Source organism: Globicephala melas, chromosome 15 (assembly GCF_963455315.2).
Source record: "Globicephala melas chromosome 15, mGloMel1.2, whole genome shotgun sequence".
Taxonomy (NCBI): domain Eukaryota; kingdom Metazoa; phylum Chordata; class Mammalia; order Artiodactyla; family Delphinidae; genus Globicephala; species Globicephala melas.
In genome coordinates, this window is record NC_083328.1 from 33,078,816 (window position 1) to 33,099,166 (window position 20,351).

Here is a 20,351-nt window from a genome sequence, read left to right on the forward strand (position 1 = left end):
GGGGTCTTCCCCGCCCTTTCCGCACGGGCAGCTTCCGGGCTGGCCTAGTCCCTCGGAGCTGACACCTTAAAGACTCCAGGAGCATCCCAACCTGATGGTTCCCCGGGCCGCGGGGATATGGAAGCAGCGACTCGCTAACCCCTCCCTCGCCTCTAACCCTGGAGAGTTGGGAAACTGGAGCTGACAAGAGGCGACCCCTGGCCTGCGCCGAGAACTGCTACCTGGGTTTCCTCTCCAGGGTGAAGGTGCCCTAAGGCACCAAAGGAACCAAGGGGCGCAGCCGGAGTTTCCAAGTCCTGAGTTCCCGGGCTGGCCCCCTTCCCCTCCCCCCAGGGTCAAATGCAGTGGCATCTTGGGCGTCCCTCCGGTGTCCATAAACACAGACACTCTCCCTCCAGCTCAGCGACCCTCCTCTTCCCCGCCTTCCACAAAGGATTCGATGCTTCTAAACGCCCTCCCAGGCCACGAAGTGCCTTCTCCCTCAGACCTCGTTAAGGGCGGTGGAGAGGCAGTGCCCCGGGGCGCACCGAGTGCATGCTTCCAGTCTGCCAGGAACCCTAAGCAAAGTGCGCAGGCAGACGCCCGCTGTTCCCTGCACCTGGGACTCGCTCCCAGGAGGACGAACGAGGCAGCCTGGGCTCCCCAGAGGCGCGCTTTGGGCCGAGAAAGGGCTTGCTTCTAGAAGGATGAGGGGGTAGGGGCGCCTGATCTCAGCCCCCAGGGAGGACGTGCAGAGAGATCTCTCCACCACACTGAAAAAGTTCCCAGTACAGCGCGCCCGGCCTGGCTCTGAGAGGAAGCCAGCCCTCGAGAAGCCAGCTCTTCCCTCAGTGGGACCCTTTGGCCAGGTCAGCGGGTCAAAGAGGCGGTGACTCCGCCTGGACTTACCTAGAACTTCCGCCGCACCCGGCTCCGGTCGCCTTCCGCTCGGCCCCAGACCCTCCAATTTCCCTGCGCTCTCTGCACCCTCAGCCACGCTCACCATGAGCTGGAGATGGCGAAAGCGGGTGCTGGCTTCTCCCACGCTGTCCGCAACTTTGCTGGCAGGTCAGCCCCGCCCTGGCGCCCCTGCCTGGGCGGCAGGCTGGGCGCAGCTGCGCGCGGTGCGAGTCAGCACCGCTGGGCCCGGACGGCCACTGCCCGGGGGTCTGGAGCGCAAGGTTCCTCGGTCCCGGGGTGCACGGTCCGCTTCTCCGCGCTCTGCCTGGTGGCAGGCTCGGAGTTCTCTCGCTCCGGACGCACGGGCGGGGCGCGCGGCTGTCCCCTCCAGATGCGGGGTGCCCTGTTCGCTCCTTCCTCCTCCTGCCGGGGAGGCGCACGCGTGGGTCTGGTCGCGGCCGCCGCCTCTGCCGTTCGCGGGCTGGCAGAGCGTCCCCGCCCCACCGCGGGCGCAGCCGGGGGCTGGGGTGAAGCGAGAGGGATTCCCCTCCGCGAGTTCGGGCTTCCCCAACCGGCGCGGACCCCGGGCTCGGTCCGCTGCCGCCGCCGCGGCTGCGAGAACCACTTCACGGCAGCGCAGCCTGTGCCACCGGCTCCGGCTGGAGGCGGCGGTGGCGGCGCGGCTCGCACGGGGACTGGAAAGGAGGTGACCTTCAAACCCCGCGCTCGGGGAGAGGGGAGGAGGGCTGGGGTGACGGAGGGGAGCGGTGTGCACCCGGTTGGCCCGCGAGAGTGCCGGCAGGCGGGCGGGAGAGAGTGAAGAGGAAATCTTCAAATAAAAATATGGATTAGAAAATAAACAAAGGAGGGCGAGAGAGCGAACGAGAAAATGTGTGCATATGTGTGTGCGCGCGTGTCTGTGTGTGTGTGAGAATGTGTGTGAGCGCGCGCCACAGGCGGCGAGCAGCCGGGGCTGCGGAGCCAAAAATAATCCCGAGCTCTAGGGAGCGCCCCCTCCCCCTTCCCCTCGCCAGCACCGCCACCGCGGTCAAGCGCGCAGCCCCGATTCCAACTGGAGGTGGCTGACGCGCGACCCAGTGCCTCGGTCTCCTGGGGTGAAGGGATGAGAGTTGGGAGTGTGGCTGTTGAACCCAGGTCTTTGGCATTCCCAAGTCCTTGTCCCAAAGTGGACTCACTCACTGAGCACCAGCGCCCCCCCTCCACCCCCTCCCCTCAAGGAGACTGGACAAATCCCCTAGAGGAACGCTACATGGAGGAGGTGTCTTGCCCCAATCCGCTTCTGCTCTGGGAAATCTTGAGGCCAGGCAAAGATGGAGCCCTATCCGAGATGCAAAAAGTTATCCAGGCCCGAGGGACACCAGGCAGGGAGCGGTTGCGCGCTGGCCTGGGCCACCCCTCCCTGGCCTCTTACATGGCTGCCTAATCCTGCACGAGGTGCTGACTCTAGAGGGGTCCAGAGACTACTCTCTCAGCAGTTGCCTTAGAGTCAGAAGCCCTGTGACTCCTCAATAAATCCTACCACTCAATTAGCACTCACTTTCACCGGATACTATTTGACGTATTTACATCGAACTTTCCCAACAACTAAATGAGGTAGGTACTATAGGTTTGTCCACTTCGCAGATCAGAAAACGGAGGCTTAAAGGGGTTAAAGCAGCAATGTTTCTTCTTTCTTGAGCCTCACCCTGGACTCACTGAGCCAAAAATTCATCTTTTTTTTTTTTTTCTAGATAAACATTTTAGGTGATTATGTTACACAGTAAAGTCTGAGGTCCAGAAAGTTATAATTTGCTCAAGGTCACACAGCTGGAAAGAACCAGGATTCCTGGGCAATACCTAATTTCATGGGGTGTACCACTGCACCACACTGCCTTCTGAGGGCCAGATGGGATTGGACAAGTCCAGATTCTAGCCTTGAGCCCTTGCTCTGAGGCTCACGTTCATTTTCCCCGCCCTATCATTTGATTTTGTTGTTGTTGTTGTTGCGTTTGTACCATGTCTCCTCTTCCAAGTAAAACTGTAAGATTTCCAAAAGTAGGGACCATGTTACATGTATTGCTTTGTAACATGTGTATTTCCTAAGTGCCTACCAAATAGCAGACTCATGAGTTCCCCCGCAGTCCTGTCGGGCTAGGATTTCTTCTAACATTAGAATAAAATTTAAAAAAGGAACTTCTGCCAACAACTGGAATTTTTAAAAAACATGTAACAAAAATAACTTTGCAGAATCCAGAAAGATGTCTCTCTCACTGGCCCCAGTAGGTGATTTTGCAGTTTGGGTTGGTTTTACTATATGCTTCCTGAGGACTCTCTTTGATAATGTATTTGTATGTAAGCAACTTTTTTTTTTCTTTATACTAGTCTCTTATCCTTCAGTGATAGCACAATGAAGCCATAAATCTGGGTTAGTAACATCATAATCATTTCCCCCAGAAACTGTTTACAATGGGAAAACCACCGAATTTAAAAGTAATTGTCTAGCCATGCAGGGAGATGAGATGGGTTGTAAAAGAGGTATTCTCAATTTAAAAGCAAATTATCAATAATGAGAGAAGAAATAAATGGCAGTTAATGGGAAGTTCTGTTGAAATACAATGTTTTGTGCAAATTCACCAACAGGAATTGTTTCTCCATGCTCCTTCATTTTTATTCCAGAAGGGAAAAAAATACCATCATTCAAGGCAGAAACACTGGCTATTGTTTCATTAGAATGGGTAATCGCTGGGTGCTTTTATGATTTTTTATATACTTTTCCATTGGAAATGAAATAAAACATTCAAGCATCTCAAAATCAAGGTCAGTCTGAGTCGACTCTTATTTATTTTGGAGTAGAGATAGGCTTAGGTGTATTAGCAATGAGTGTCAGGTATGACTCACTGGTGTTGTGTGGCTACATGGCTTAAGAAAGATTAATATGAGTGGGGGAGACATTCATTACAGTTTAAAACAAAATTAGAGTAAAGATCAATATACCATGCTATTATGCTATTCATCTGGAAAGTATTAGTTTCTTTTTCATCATGATCTTTCACATTCCAGGCAGAGTTTTTCTGTCATTCCTCCACGTTGATCCACTTCTCAGTAATGAGAGGTGCTGAAGTAAACAGCTCCTAGGACAGCGGAGGGCCAAGGAATGCCCAGCTCTGGGGAAGAACATAGAGCCTTTGGCTCCTCCTACTGGACGTAAAAGATATTTTGCAATTTGTGATACAAGCAGATGTCAAAATGGTGTCTTCCATAAAACTGGTGGGAAAGAATGACATTGTAGCCTCATGCTTGGCTGAGTTTATTAACCCTACTCAAAATGCTGAAGATCTCCCTGGAGTGTCAATTTCATCATCGCACTTTCAAATTTAAGATCTTCTCATGGCTCCTCTTGTCCCCCAAGATAAAGTCTTCTACATGAGTTACAAGCTCCTGGATTCTCTGTCTCTCATTTTACATTGACCCTATGATCCAGAGGTGATCTTCCCTTGCTTGTCTCCAATCCTTTGCACATGCTGTTCCTCCAACCTGGAATGCTCCTACAGACTCTCTTTTCCTGGATAGTTTCTGTTTCTCTTTTAGATCTCCATTTGGACATTACTTCTCCCTGCCAACCCCCACTCACACACAAGATACGACCAGTGTCTCTCTTGTGGACTCCTTGAGCACCTGTCCATAACTTTATCACATCATTTGTCTCTGCCTATTGTAAATGTTCACTTCCATTAGGCTGACAGCTCCTTGATGTCAGGGAGTTTTTCTCAGTCCATGGGACCAAACACATAATAAGCTCAATAAATGTTTGGTGAACCATTGTGGGGATTTCTGTCTAAAGAGGCTAGCCTCTTGGAGATGGTTTGAGAGATCAACCTGCTCATCCATTCATTTAATCCATCCTTTCAGCCATCAAACCTGTATTTTACTAGAGGCTAGTCATAAACCAATTACTCTATAAACTAGATGCAGTCTCTGCACGCAAGAAGCTTATAGTCTACTCAGCCATAAAAAAGAATGAAATAACGCCATTTGCAGCAACCTGGATGGACCTAGAGATCACTGTACTAAGCGAAGTAAGTCAGAAAGAGAAAGACAAATACCATATGATATCACGTATATATGGAATCTAAAATAAGACACAAATGAACTTATCTATGAAACAGAAACAGACTCACAGACATGGAGAACAGACTTGTGGTTGCCAAGGTGTGGGGGAGGGCGGGGGAGGGATGGAGTGGGAGTTTGGGATTAGCGGATGCAAACTATTATATATAAGATGTATAAACAACAAGCTCCTAGTGTATACCACAGGGAACTATATCCAATATCCTGTGATAAACCATAATAGAAAGGAATATGAAAAAGGATATATATATGTATGTATAATGAATGTATATATGTATAATGTATGTATGTATGTATGTGTATGTATATGTACATATGTATGTACATATGAATGTATGTATGTATATGTATGTATGTATATGTATAATGAATCACTTTGCTGTACAGCAGAAATTAACACAACATTGTAAATCAACTACAATAAAATAAAATTTTTTAAAAAGAAGCTTATAGTCTAACATGATAAGCAGGCACATATATACGTGATATCAAGGGTTTTGAAAGATTTTGGCCAGTACTGAATGGGAGGATACAACCAGACATGAGTGAAAAGGGGAAGGCCAGACAAGGGTTTCTAGAGGAGATCTCCTCTAAACTTAGGAGATAAGTAGGAATTACCCAAAGAGTTGGGTGAAGGACATTCCTGGAGAAGAACACAGCTTACAAGACTGTCTGAAGCCAAACAGAGTATAGCCCCTTCAAGGAGGCTATACTGTTCAATATTGAACAGCATTTGAACAGTATTGAACAGATGTGAGCAGCAAGTCTGTTCTATATTAATAGAATCATGCTAAGTTCAAGGGTCTGGAAGGTGGTGGGGAAGCAAGGCAGTGAACAATGAAGCTGAAGGCATAAACTGGGGGAAGCTCATAAAAAGCCCTGAATTGAAGCAAAAAGTGTGCCTGCTTTACCCCAAGGCAGCTTTTGATAGGACGACTCCAAGGCTTGTCCAGACCCACCATTGCCATAGTTCCAGTGTCATGGCCTGGACTTCATCTGCCTTCACTTCAATGACCATTTTTCTCCTGATTATTTTATATTTGTTTAAGAACTTTTCCAGATGGTCCGTATAAACATCTAGCAAATTCTGGGGATTAGGAGGTCACTCCAAAGTATTCTAGGACTTTTAGGGATGATCAGTGGTATATTAGGATAGGAAAAGGATGAAAAAAGCAAACTAAAGCAAACTGAAGTAGCCAAGTATCCTTCTGTGTCTCTTTCCAAAGGACACCTTTCCACAGCAGTCACTGAAGAGAGGATGTATAGCTCAAATTTATGTATGAATGACTCTGTTTCAATAGAGTGCTTCTCACAATCCCAATACCATGTAAGACCTGCTTGCCCTCAAGTTCTCAGTCTTCGGGCTTACCTGAAAGCTTTATCACAGTCTGGTCAACTAATGAACTAATTAAAACAGTCTGAGGACCACAGGGGAATGGATTGCACCTTATATTCTCTATTCCCCCCTCAGTCACTGGACACGTGGCAGATACTCAATATATAATTACTGATTGGTTGAACTAAGCCACCATCTATCATGTAGTTCAGGGCCTTGATATTAGCCAAGGCATCTAATACCGAGAATGAGCTAGCCAGTGTCCAGGGTTGAATTCTCTTCTTCTGAAAAGATACAAACTTTCACACTCTGTTTTAAAATGTCTTTGAAATAGTAAACATGATGGTTTCTCCACCTCTCCTTGGGCTCATCCCTTTTCTTCCCTTGCCTACATCCCCCAAATAATATGAAGATAGCAACGGTAACAAAAAATAACACTTTGAACAATCACAATGATAAGAATGGCAATAAAGATAACAAGCTTTTCCCAAAGTGGGGAAACCAGGTGAGGGTGGGGGTGGGATGAATTGGGAGACTGGGATTGACATATATACACTAATATGTATAAAACAGATAACTAATTAAGAACCTGCTGTATAAAAAAATTAAATTAAATTTAAAAATAACAAGCATGTGGCATCTACTATATAAGCTTTTTAGCTGTATTATCTCATTTAATCCTCACAATACAACTCTGAGTGTAAGTACTATTATGGTTTCCTTTATATAGATGAGAAAACCAAAGCTTAAAAGGAGGAGAAGGTTAAGTGACTTAGCCAGCCCCACAGAGTTGGTGAATGGTTAGGCCAGGACTCAAAACTAAGTCTGTTTTGTGGCAGAGCCAAGTTCATGAAGCATAAATTATGATGCATCTTGTCTTCCTGCATACTAGGGCTCATACTCCATGTAGGTAGGCTTAATCATATCAGTGATTTATGATCATGAAAGTAGGGATGCCTAGTCAATTGGTCTCGGAATAAGAAAAATAAAAAGGGAGGTTCAGTGATCCGCAGCACCAAAGGGAGCCTGCCTATATAGAAAGCATTTTGGAAACAAATATATTTGTGTGTGTGTGTGTGTGGTATGCAGGCCTCTCACTGTTGCGGCCTCTCCTGTTGCTGAGCACAGGCTCCGGACGCGTAGGCTCAGCGGCCATGGCTCACGGGCCCAGCCGCTCCGCGGCATGTGGGATCTTCCCGGACCGGGGCACAAACCCGTGTCCCCTGCATCGGCAGGCGGACTCTCAACCACTGCGCCACCACGGAAGCCCGGAAACAAGTATTTTGAGTGTTGTCAGAATCAAGTGAACAAAGAACTCCTAATGCTTGGCCAATAATAAGTAGAGACTAAGCTATGTCTTTGGTTTAGGGAAAGCTAGTTTATATGCATTTGGTACATCTTTAAGAAATCTACTTTCATATACCTTTAAAAAGTACATCTTTAAGAAATAAGTGGATAAAGCTCTAGAGTAAGACAGTTTGTTTTCATAATTTGAATCTACCACTTAATAGCAATGTGAACCAAGCAACATTTTTTTTTTTTTTTGCAGTACGTGGGCCTCTCACTGCTGTGGCCCCTCCCGTTGCGGAGCACAGGCTCCAGACGCGCAGGCTCAGAGGCCATGGCTCACGGGCCCAGCCGCTCCGCGGCATGTGGGATCTTCCCGGACCGGGGCACAAACCCGTGTCCCCTGCATCGGCAGGCGGACTCTCAACCACTGCGCCACCAGGGAAGCCCACCAAGCAACATTTTTTAAACATCACTAATCTTCCACTCCCTGTTTGTAAAATAAGGATGCGGATGATAATAGTGAAGATGATGACGGTAACATAACTAATATCATAATAGTTACTATTAATACAGAGGACACTGCAGTTGATCCCCATCCTCAAGCGTGGTAATTCTGACCTCCTTGTATGTGACTGGTTTAGGACTTGTCCTAGGGTCCATGTCATCTAATCCAGGAAAAGGTGATTAACGTGCTTATGGAAAATATTTTGACCCAAGTGAAAGCCACAGGAAAAAAATTTTTTTTCTTATCCCTCCAGATGTTTCCTTGTGTGTCTATAACTTCTGGATCTGCCACAAATATCTTATGACCAGCCAGAGAATGACAGGGCAGGGAGGAATAAAGAACCAGTAACATCTTTGAGGTTACAGAGCTGCTAAATCAGCAAACGTTCAAAACTACCCCACCACTGCATTCCCTGTTCCCTGTGATGATATATCCCTTACTGCAAAATCCTGTTTAAGTTGACATGTGGCCTAAAAGCAGGGTTTCTCAAACTTTGCACTATTGACACTTTGGGCCACATAATCCTTTAGTGGGAGGGGAGCTACCTGTGCCCTGTAGGATGTTTAGTAGCATCCTTGGCCTCCACCTTGGCCTCCGCTCAATGCTAATAGCACCCTTGACTGCTCCCCAAAGCTGTGAAAACCAAAAATGTCTCTAGATATTCCCACATGATCTCTGGGGGGAGGGGCAAAATTACCCCAGGTGAGAACCATTGGTCAAAAGCAACCTCATCAATAAGCTGATGGTATTAGTAGAAGTAGTACTACTACTAGTAATGTAGTAATAACAATTAGCATCTATTCAGGTTTACTGTGCACTATACCTTCACTCATATTCTCACTGGGTTCTCAAAACAACTCCATGAACCAGGTTATATTATTATCCTCATTTTACAGATGAGGAAACTGGGGTCCAAAGAAATGAAGGCATTTGCTCACAGTCACCAAGCTAGTAAGTAGTTGGTTTAGAATTCCAACCCAGCTCAGGATGACTCCTCTGACTCAAGGTTGTCGTGAGAAGTCAATGGTATGATGCATGAGTCGTCCCTCAGCATCGTGCCTGGCGCAGCAACTGCTCAAAGTGCGTGGTGACTTCCACCTAACAACTCTATAGCAGGAGCGTCTTTAAGAAATGCAATGTGATCTTGGGTTGCTTTCCGCAATTCCATGTATTTTAGCTCATTCCTCTAGACGCTTCATAGTGACTGAGTGTTCCAGCCAACACACAAACTGCCCCGAAGTAATAAAGAGAAAGAAAGCACCACAATCCTTGATAACCCGTCAAGACAACCTGTGCGGAGCTGACCACAATCTCCTTTGTTTCCAGCTTTGAAAGTAACAGTAAGTCCTGAGTCTGAGTGGTGATTAGCAAAAAGTGTTCGCCAAAATCACTCATTCACAATTGAATGTTGAACTGGGAGTTAGATGCCAGTTTTACTCTCCTGCTAGATAAGGTAATAAGAAGTAGTTATATACCTGCTTAGGACTTGAGGGGAAAAAAAGAGGAAAATTAAAAATAATTTTGAGAACTTTATGCTAAGCCTCAGATATGACATCTAACCTCAGAGAGAAGCTCTATAAGGCAGGTAGTACTATTATTTCCATCTTACAGATAGACACTGAGGTTCAGAGAAAAAAAAGCAAATTTTCAAAGCTTATAAACCTAACAAGCTCAAAAGCTCATTTTAAGTTGTTGCAAGTCTGAGTTCAGGGCTATGGCATCCTTTGCTGCATCTCAAAGCCTCTCTTTAGGTATAGAAAGTTCAAAGGCCAATAAGACAATAAAATCATGTACATATTCTAAAGTCCTACTAAAAGTATTTTTTAAAATAATAAACTGTGCTTTGAGTAGTTCCACTAAAGTCAGCCATGAAGGTTGAAAGTGATCGTTCTCAAGAAAAAAATAAGTTGTAAGTCATGAGGTGTAAATAGTTAATGAATTTATAATCAGAACACAAATAGTTTCGCTTTAATGTACTAACACTTCAGGGGGGAAAGAACTGTTCCATGTATTAGCAGCCAGAGTACTGACAATCGATTTCTTTCAAATGCACTTACTTTAAGTCTTCATCATTTTATTACAAATGGATAAGTAAAGATATTTAAGCCATTTAGGATGAAATATGCAACCTTACAAGGAAGAATATGCATTTGCAGTGGTTACTGGTGGGTTATAGATGCTCTGAGCAGTAAAATATCTGTAAATCATGGTCAAAGTATGCATTACTATGCTCTCCATTTATACATTTATTATTTCTATTTATTCCTTATGCTTCACTTAAAAGGCACAAACCTCTAAATTTACCAGAAAAATCACTGGGAATCTCTTTCAAGAATACATAGTGGTTAACATGAGGAAACACGGGTTAATTATGGGTCAACGGCTAAAAATGTGGGATTCTGGCAGTGAATATAAACATCCAAAGGATACACTTCGGGTATCTGGTCAAAAGTGAACTCTCTTCCATAAAGCATGTTTCCATACCTTCTCTGACTTTCCCCACACTGTTACTTTAGGCTTGGTTCAAAATGTCTCGCTGTATTACTCTGTAGACACTCTTTTGGGTTCCCCCAGAAGCAGACCCTGAGACAAATATTTGAGTGTTAAGTATGCATTTGGGAGGTGAACCTCGGAAACAATGGCAAGGGAGTGGGGAAGAAAGCTCGGAAAGGGACAGGAGCTAACGGTAAGTGTGTCGTCGACCAAGTTAGTAAACTGGAAATTAATTCCACTAAAACTTCTGGAAGCCAGGGCAGAACATGCCCCATACAGTTATCCCATCCAGGGGGCAAGGAAGCTTGAGTATTTATACACCGATTCCCATCAGTCATTGGTTAAGGGTTAGTTGTGCATGGAGGGGGGTGGGGAAGGAGTGGTAATCCAATGCCACTTCCAGCCTTTCCTGGGCACAGGTAGGGTGGAGTCTAGTGGTCAGGGAGAGTCCTTAGGCAATGGTGCTGGTGTTTGGAAGTCCAGAATGCATGCATGGAATGGTAAACACCTAGGGATTGGGGTCACGGGTTGTGGGGCAATGGTAGCATCTTCTATACACTCAATGTCCCCATGAAGAAAGAAGAGGAAATGTTGGCTTCGCAGGAGCAGTCAGTGACGTGTCCTGTAGGAATGAAAAGCCTCTGTATCTCTCATCATCTATGAAGCTCCACTGACCAAGGGTCCAAATATCCTATGGATGTCAAACTGTGGTGTAGATAAGAGTTGTCTGGGGCTTCCCTGGTGGTACAGTGGTTAGAATCCGCCTGCCAATGCAGAGGACACGGGTTCGAGCCCTGGTCCGGGAAGATCCCACATGCCGCAGAGTAACTAAGCCCGTGCTCCACAACTACTGAGCCTGTGCTCTAGAGCCCGTGAGCCACAACTACTGAGCCTGCATGCCACAACTACTGAAACCCACGCGCCTAGAGCCTGTGCTCTGCAACAAGAGAAGCCACCGCAATGAGAAGCCCGCGTGCTGCAAGGAAGAGTAGCCCCCGCTCGCTGCAACTAGAGAAAGCCCGCGCGCAGCAACAAAGACCCAACGCAGCCAAAAATAAATAAATTGGTAAAAAAAAAAAAAAGAGTTGTCTGAAATGCATATCAAAATTCAGATCTTGGGCACCATCCTAGAGATCCTGATTCAGGAAGTCTGGGATGAGAGCAGGGAATCTCAATTTTTAAATCCCCTACACACACACACACACACACACACACACACACACACACACACACACACACCATGCATTCCTATCATAGGTATTCCACACACACACACACACACACACACACACACACACACACACACACACACCATGCATTCCTATCATAGGTATTCCAAGTACCTGATGTGAGCACCATGTGTTTAATCCAGCCGCAGAATGACTTGTGAACAGGGTTGGAGGTAGGGACAAGTGGGAGTTTCACATATTTTTAAGGATCCCAGGGCTTTGCGCATGGATATTTCCCTTCTCTTTGAAAATACGATCGCTTTTTGTGCTCTCAAACTCACAGAAAGGAGGTTATTGTTAGGATTCTGAAGCACTGATTATGCACCATGAATATATTAAAATCTACAGGTATTTTGCAGGGAACTCATGGGACCACTCAGGAAGCACCATTCTGGAGTCTCTGGAGCCCTAAGTAGGACAAGGAAATAGTGATGTCATGTATTAGGGAGCATAAACAAATTAGGTTTCAGGAGGCTCCAGATGTTGTCCCAGGCAGGCAACGTGGAGGAATCAAACCTTTGCTGAACCAGTTTGTTTATATCAAAGCCCTCCTTGATTCACAGGTGTGAGGCTAAAGCACAGCCAGGTGAAAGGCACTGGCAGTGTGGGGTGACAGACAAAGCGAGTAAGGCACCATTATTCCTTTTTGGCAGGTCTTTTTTAGAGAGTATGAAGTGGCAGTAATCCTCAAATCACTGTCAAAGAATGTTCTAGACCTGGCATTTATAAGAGAAGTTCTTTTATTTTATTTATTATTATTATTATTTTTTTTTGCGGTACGCGGGCCTCTCACTGTTGTGGCCTCTCCCGTTGTGGAGCACAGGCTCCAGACGCGCAGGCTCAGCGGCCATGGCTCACAGGCCCAGCCGCTCCGCGGCATGTGGGATCTTCCCGGACTGGGGCACGAACCCGTGTCCCCTGCATCAGCAGGCGGACTCTCTACCACTGCGCCACCAGGGAAGCCCCGAAGTTCTTTTATTAATGGACAAAAGCGGGGAGAGGAAGTAGAGCATAAACCGTATGTGCCTTTTATGAGAGCAGGTAGAGTTTTCTTGCATCCCTCTCTATTTTTAGTTTAAAAAGTATTTCGCAGATGTCAGCAACCATTAATAGACTGACAGACGAAGGGGTAAGCAACTTGAGAGACTGTCAACAAAGAGGCCATCGGTCTATTTGATTTCTCTACCTCTTCTTGCTTTGATTCCTCTCCGTGTTCAAAAGCTCCAAGACTAGCTTGCTTGCCATTATTCCGTAAGGCAATTAAGCAACTTGGCAATAAAAGCAACCACATTTTTCTAGAGTAGTTCACAGAGAATACAGAACAGAACAGCACAGGACAGATGTTGAAGCAAAATGTAAGTACTTATCTGAACACGCTTCTCAGTGCCAAGGCTAAATGCCCTGCCTTGCTTCCATTTTTCTCCACCAGTCAATCCCTCTGTCTGCTCTGTCATCAAACGTTCAGGATATAGATACGCTAAAGCTCCCTTATGTTAACCCTCCTCTCTCAACTCTTCCTCACCTAGTGCGCTACTAGTTTGGGTCTACCTCTATTGCCACGCTTTCTGAAAACAGTCATTCAATCCCTGTGTATAACTTCCTGTCTCCATCATCCAATGACTTTCTGTAATCTGGTATTTCTCTTCATACCATTCCACTGAAGCTATTGTCTTAGCATCTTCTTAATCGATAACCCTCCACCCCCACTGCCACAGCCATGCTCAATCCTTGATCTTGGTTGCTGTCTCTTCATCATCTGATGTGTTGACAACCTCCTGGCAACTCTCTTTGGCTTCAGAAACACAACACTTCTGGCCTTCTTCCTGCCTCTGCCTCTGAACTGCTCCCTAATTGTCTGTTTTTCTATCTACTCTGCCTAGACACCACCCTCTGTAAATGATGGTGTGTTGGCAGCCTCTTCAGTGAGCTCTTCAGTGAGCTCTTCAGTTGCTGGGTCAAGATGCCCTCCAAAAAGTCCAGACTTGAATATAATATTCTACTGCGCTAGTAACCCCAGCAGAAAGAGAGTATGCATTTTCCCCTCAGTAGTTCTAGAAAAATTCCTACAGTGTGCCCCCATTGCTCTGGATGGGATCAGATGTCCATCACTGAACCGATCACATGACCAGGTGGATACAGCACTCTGGCTAGCCATATCTGTGGAATCAGGGTATGGGATCAATTCTAACTGAACCACTCAGTCTCAGAATAGTGGACAGGTGTTTCTCCCCAAAGGAAACACGTGTGCTATTACCAGGTGCTGAACCATCAAATAATTGGATCGGTAATACAATGCAAATATTAACACACCACTTACCTAGTTAATAATCTCATTGTCTCCCCATTACCAATAGGATAAAATCCGAACACATTTGCTTGGCTTATAAGACTCTCCAGGAACTGGCTCCTGCCTGCCCTTCTAGCCTTATTTGCCACGTAGTCTAATTTTACCCACAAAGAAAGATACATTGTTCTTGAAATAGTCTGTGTTTTGTCACACCACTGTATCTCCTTTGCTGGAGTGGTGAACTTCTACTTCACCGCCCCCCGTTGAGCTATATTTCTGTCTCAGGACCGAGCTCAAATGCCATCATCCTTTTGAAAAGCCTACCCCACTTCTCCTGGCTGAATCCGTTGCTCCTTTCCCAAGAAATTGTGTAAATATCTATATTTAATAGTGGTTCTCAACAGGGGCAGTGTTGTTCCCCAGGAGATGTTTGGCAATGTCTAGTGACATTTGGGGTTGTCATCACTGGAGGGGGGATTCTTCTGTTCAACACCTTCCAATGCACAGGCACAAACAACAAAGAACAAACCAGCCCAAAACGTCAACAGTGCCAGAGTTGAAAACTCCTGCTCTAGGGTAACATTTAACGCCTTTTATTATAATGATCGATTTTATATCTTCCCAAGTAGATCCTGAGCTTCTCAGGGGCAGGGACACTGTCGGATTTGTCAAGGTACTCCCAGCACTAGCAGGAACCTGCCCATAGCAGATGCTCACTAAACATTGGCAGAATAACTGAGGGAAGGGAATGAGTGTCCAGATGGGCTTATGAAACACCATCCAAGAAACTGAGTTCCTGGAAGGCATGATGGTTCCTTAAATGGCTATTGTATCAGAAATTTTCAGCCGCAGGGTGTGTTTCCTCCCACCTTGCAAAATAAATTTAAACACAGAGTTTCTGAACTCAAAGTCACGTGCGTCTCTCTGCAAGGCAAACTCGTCTATTACTCCCTGTACCTCTAACGCTACCGATTATTTGGAAATTATACAAAGCCAAGAGGCCATTTCTTAAGACAGAAGCAATAGCTATGCTCCCATAAAAAGGTACACCATTCTCAAAGTTCAGAAACATTTTTTTCAACGAAACAAAATTTCATGGCCCTTTCCCCCCATCCAATTTTAGTTTAAAACAAGGCTATGTGTGTGATGTCTTCATCTAAGCCATTGCACGCTTGACTAAGGAATGTACACATCCTCAGGAGCTCAGTACCCATGTAAAGTCTAACACGTTTCTCAGAAAGGACATTCAAATGTCAGATGGAATGATTTACACTGCATGTCAATAAAAAGAACTCCGAGGTTCAGCAAGTCAATAAAGCTTATTAGAACAATCTTCGGGCTGAGTATCAGTGTAGCCTGATGAGGACCTCTGAAGTCAGGCTCTATCTCGAGGCAAGTGGCATTAAATAGACCATTCTGGAGGGAGAAATAAAATTAAAAGCTTCCATTATTTTTTGAGTTCATGTTAACTTAATAACACACAAAAAGCTGGAGGAATGTGTGTTTATATTCTCACTTGGACATTCATTTGTTTAAGCTCCCGCGTACTGAAAGCCCCCGCTGTGCCAAAGCACTGGATGAGGCAGATCACATGTATTCATTTCTATTTACCAACACTTCTGTAGTGCTTTCTGTGTACCAGACAGTCTCCTAAAAATTTTCAAATATTAACTCTTTCAATCCTCATTACAACCCTATGAAATGGGTATGACATTATCCCCATTTTTCAGATAAGGGAATGAGGCTCAGAGAAGCTAAGTGAAATGCCCAAGGTCACCCAGCTGGTAAGCAGAAGAGCAAACCTTCAGGCAAAGCCAGGCAGCCAGGCTCCAGAGTCGATGTTCCCAATCTTCTCAATTAATTCTTAACCCACATTTTGTTCTGCCTCATATTCCAAGTTTAACATTTTACTTAGTCGCCAATGTTTCAAAATCAGGAGACTTCACACAAAAGCTAGATTTCTGGATTCTCTAGACAAATCAAAATTTCTGTTTTCTGGCACAGCCAGCCTGGGAACTCAGGAGAGGTCTCAGGTGAGGCACACACCCACCTCGCTCGTTTGAGACACTTGCCTGGTCCCTGACATCTGAGCTTGCGACCCTGGCTTATCTGTTTTGCAGATGAAGATGCTGAGCCTAAGAGAGGTTAAGGAACCTGGCCAAGGCCCCAGATTTAGTGAATAGCAGAGGCTAGGGTTTGAACTTGGCAGGGTCCCAGTGGAAAAGACATGGCACACTCCACTTGAGGCAATTCAGGGAGATGTCCTTTTATTTAAAAAAGGACTGGTAACAAAGGCGTGGCAGGTGTGGAGCAGTAACTCTAGACTAGTGTCAACGCAGCCATCATTATCCCCAGGAACAAGGAACAAGGGGAGGGAGGTGAGGACAGAATTGTTCAGAGCAGGTGCTGTGAGAGAAGGAATAGTTACCTTTGGGTGAGGGGCACAGGAAATCTCACAGGGAACAAATACCTTGACCTCCTTCCTCTCCTTCCCTTCCAGCCAGGGCACACTCCAATGGTCAAATCCAGGTGAAGGGCCTGGGATCTTGTAGGGCAGAGCAGGATGGGGGAGGATGGAGAGTGCATACAGCAGGGAACGCAGACACCCAGCACACAACTCCTGTTGGATTCCGAATACCATGCTTTTCCCATTTCACTTGCTCTGACCTACTCAGTCCATGTGATATTCTAATAATATTAAGGTCATAGCAAACACAAATATGGTGCTCAAGACACATCAGCCACTCTTCCAAGAACTTTACATAGATTGATTCATTTTGTTAAGTGCCTATCAGGTCCTAGGCATGGAGCCTTCTCTGAAAACCTGGAAGGATGGGGAACAAAAGAGTGAAAGCAATCTTAGCGATCCTCTTCTCTCTGATGAGGTCAGATTATGCTATCACAACTCAACCTGCTTCAGCCTTGCATTCAAACCCATGGGCAAAGAAGACTTCCTGTTATAAAAAGAAAGGGAACCCAAAAAGTTGAAAATGCCAAGGTGCATCCCATGCTGAATACGAGTGCTGTTAACTAATGTAACTATAGAGACCTCTTCCTCTGTTTTCCATGTCAAAACTCACCTTTCTCATGTACAACTCACTTAGCTCTTAATAGCTGATTAACCTACTAACCTAGGATGAAAAAGAAACATATAAAGGATGCAGCAGTTGACAATGGCTTAAGAGCTATAGACCCTTCATGCTTGAAGGGAAAATTTCTAATCCTACAGTAAATTTGGGGGCAAAGAACTAGGGGGTTGAGGAAGGACTTAGGGGTTCTGGGTCTCTTTGGATATGTCATCGGGCAGAGGGCAATATTTCCCAAACTTGAGTCATACAGTGCCACCCTCATGGTTTTTGCCATATTTGTACCAACTACACTATGATATATTTTTTTCTTAAAATTGGAAATTTCTTTATTTTTTGGCTGTACGCAGGCCTCTCACTGTTGTGGCCTCTCCCGTTGCGGAGCACAGGCTCCGGACGCGCAGGCTCAGCGGCCATGGCTCACGGGCCCAGCCGCTCCGCGGCATGTGGGATCTTCCTGGACCGGGGCACGAACCCGTGTCCCCTGCATCGGCAGGCGGACTCTCAACCGCTGTGCCACCAGGGAAGCCCGAAATTTCTTTATTTAAGTTATGTATTTTGAGATGCAAACATCATTAACCTAAATTAATTACTAGTATTTTTCCACTATAGATTTAAGCAAATACATAACCACTAAAATGACTAATCTTGTCTATGTAATATCTAAAACCCTCCTTGTGTAGTTTCAATAACACACACAGGCATAGCATGGGAAATATCAGTGTAGGGGGTAAGGGCGTGTGCTCAGGATCCAGACAAAGCGGGCTTCAAGTCCTAGTTGCATTACTCAGGAGGGTGTGCCTTGTACAATTGGCCAAGAACTAAATAAAACAATTTGTGTAGGGTACTTAACACCATGCCTGGCCCGTGGAAGGCACTCAGGAAATGATACATTTCAGAGCTCCACATGCCACACCTACATGGCTTCTAGCTCACCTAGCCCCTGGTGTGTATATACCACTAACACTTACTTAAATCCTCAGAGAAAAGTGACAATCCCGAAACTGTATCTTGTTAGGGAGTCTCAGAATTCCAGGTCCCACCCAGAAGCTGGAGGGCTCCAGACTTGCATGTGGCAGAGCACAGGGTTTCCGTAATGTGCAGAGACGGCTCTCAGGTCAGTCAAGTATGGCTGCCAGTGGCCAGTAAGAATTTACCTGTAATTTCTAAGAGGAACAGAGACTAGGAGATTTCACTTAATGCTGACGTACTTATTCATCCATCTATCTACCATTCATCGTCCATCTATTCATCTATCCATCCACCTGTCCATTCATTCAACAGATATTTGAGTAACTCCATTTCTAGACACTGTCTTAGGAGGTGGATGTAAAACATTGAACCAGAGTAAAACAAATGTAGTCCCTACCCTCATAGTGCTTACAAGACAGTGGAAGACAGAGACACACGTGCACAGGATCCGGTGCTTATACTCCCTAGATTTGTTCGGCCCAACCTATCTCCCGGGACTTGGCCCTTCCCTCAAAGGAAAGTCAGTCTTCACTGCAATGCCTCATCCTAACAACCCCTGGCTGCTACAGCCTCCTCTGGATGAGGGTTGCTTTGGTATTCATCATGCCTGCTGTGATTTCAGAACCCAAGTCTAACCCAACCAGACTCACGAAGGCTAGGGTTCCTCCCACAACTTTCAGGTTCGGAAGAAGCATCACAGTACAAGGCATGGGATCTTGCCTCAAGAGCTGCCCTAAATGTTGATGAGTTAATTCTCCCAAAGAATAAATCTGACCAGTTGAAGGAGATGGAAAGACAATAACAGACATATCCTTCTCTGTTCCAACAAATTTTTCCTACACAGCCGACCTGGAAGACCTCCCATGTAAGGGGGCAGCTCACTGTGGTTTCTTACAAAGCCGGAGGCAGCTCAGTAACACACTGTTTTGCATGTGCTTGTCTTCCTTCTTCCTTCATTCCAGCTGCCCTGGTACTGTGCCTTTCTACAAAGCCTTAGCACGTAAGGGTTATCTCAGGTTCTATTTTCAAGGAAACACGAACTTAAAAAAAAAATCAAATAACCCTACAAATAAGCAAATATTTACAAATTGCTATGAGATCTTTCGATGGGGAAGAGTTTGACCTCGTCTAAGAGTAGAGAAAGCTCCACTTGCAGAAGTGATGTTTGAACTGAGATAGAGGAAGAAGCAAACTTGATTAGTTTGGGGAAGAGGCATGAAGGTGCATTCCAGGCAGTTAGAAAAGCATATTCAAAGGCCCTGTGGTAGAGACAAAACAGGAGGGAGGAACTGAGTAAATAATGGAAGAGCAGTGCTGGCAGGATGCTAGACACAAGCTCTAAGGATTGAAGGCAAAGAGCACTGTTCAGAGTGTGCAGCTGACTGATGAATTGCCAGTGATTCCGAACTTCCTTCTTCACTCGAAGAACTCTGTCATGCTCCTTGCACGGAGGTCTAAGACAGCCTGTGATTGATGAGGAGTTCAGATAATTCAGGATAAATGTTTTCCACAAAATGTTGCTCACATAGGTCTTCTGGACTGGGAAATGCAGATATGCCAGCGTCTTCCTTAGAGAGATGTTTCCTAGATCATAAAATCAGAAAAAATCCTATAGAGTCAAGGGGATGTCAGTTGGAAGTAGTCAAAATCTGACTGCAATATGATATACGAATTTTTATATAATTGTAACATCTAGCACAGGTGCCAAGCAAGACACTGACAGACAAGAAGGAGTATATGAAAAATACTATTTGCATATTACTTGTGGACAATCAGATATTTGACCAAGTTCTCTAGGGCTGCAAACAGAAAGGTCATTGGAATAGGAAGACAGCATCTTTGTACTTCAGGGCGCAATAGAGACACCAGCGGGTCTCCTCCACCCCCAGGATGGAACTGTGGAGGAGGGTGAGAAAGGCGGCCCTGTACCCTCCCCTCAACTGTGTTTCAGTGAAAACCCCTCAGCTTTGATCTGTTTTACATGCTGGGCACCCACATACATTCCACTCAAAGAAGGAGAATTCCATCACCTTGTTGAAAAGATACCAGACCTGGATACATACACTGAAGCCTAAACACCCAAGATTCAAGTCTGCCTACGCAGACCCCTGATAACCCTGCCTCTGCCCAATATCTGATTTACACT

At 45.6% G+C, this 20,351-nt stretch overlaps 1 protein-coding gene across 14 annotated transcripts in view; it reads right to left on the reverse strand.

Moving 5' to 3' along the window:
• RBFOX1 (RNA binding fox-1 homolog 1) overlaps positions 1 to 20,351 on the reverse strand; it is a 2,181,496-nt gene that overhangs the window by 1,484,592 nt on the left and 676,553 nt on the right. Inside the window, exon 1 of one of the 14 annotated variants that reach the window (XM_060284039.1) lies at positions 889 to 1,791. The exons of the other annotated variants lie outside the window; for them this stretch is intronic. The gene's annotated coding sequence lies outside the window, so the exon portion shown is untranslated. Of the gene's footprint in view, positions 1 to 888; positions 1,792 to 20,351 lie in introns of those variants that run through there. 14 annotated transcript variants of the gene reach the window in all.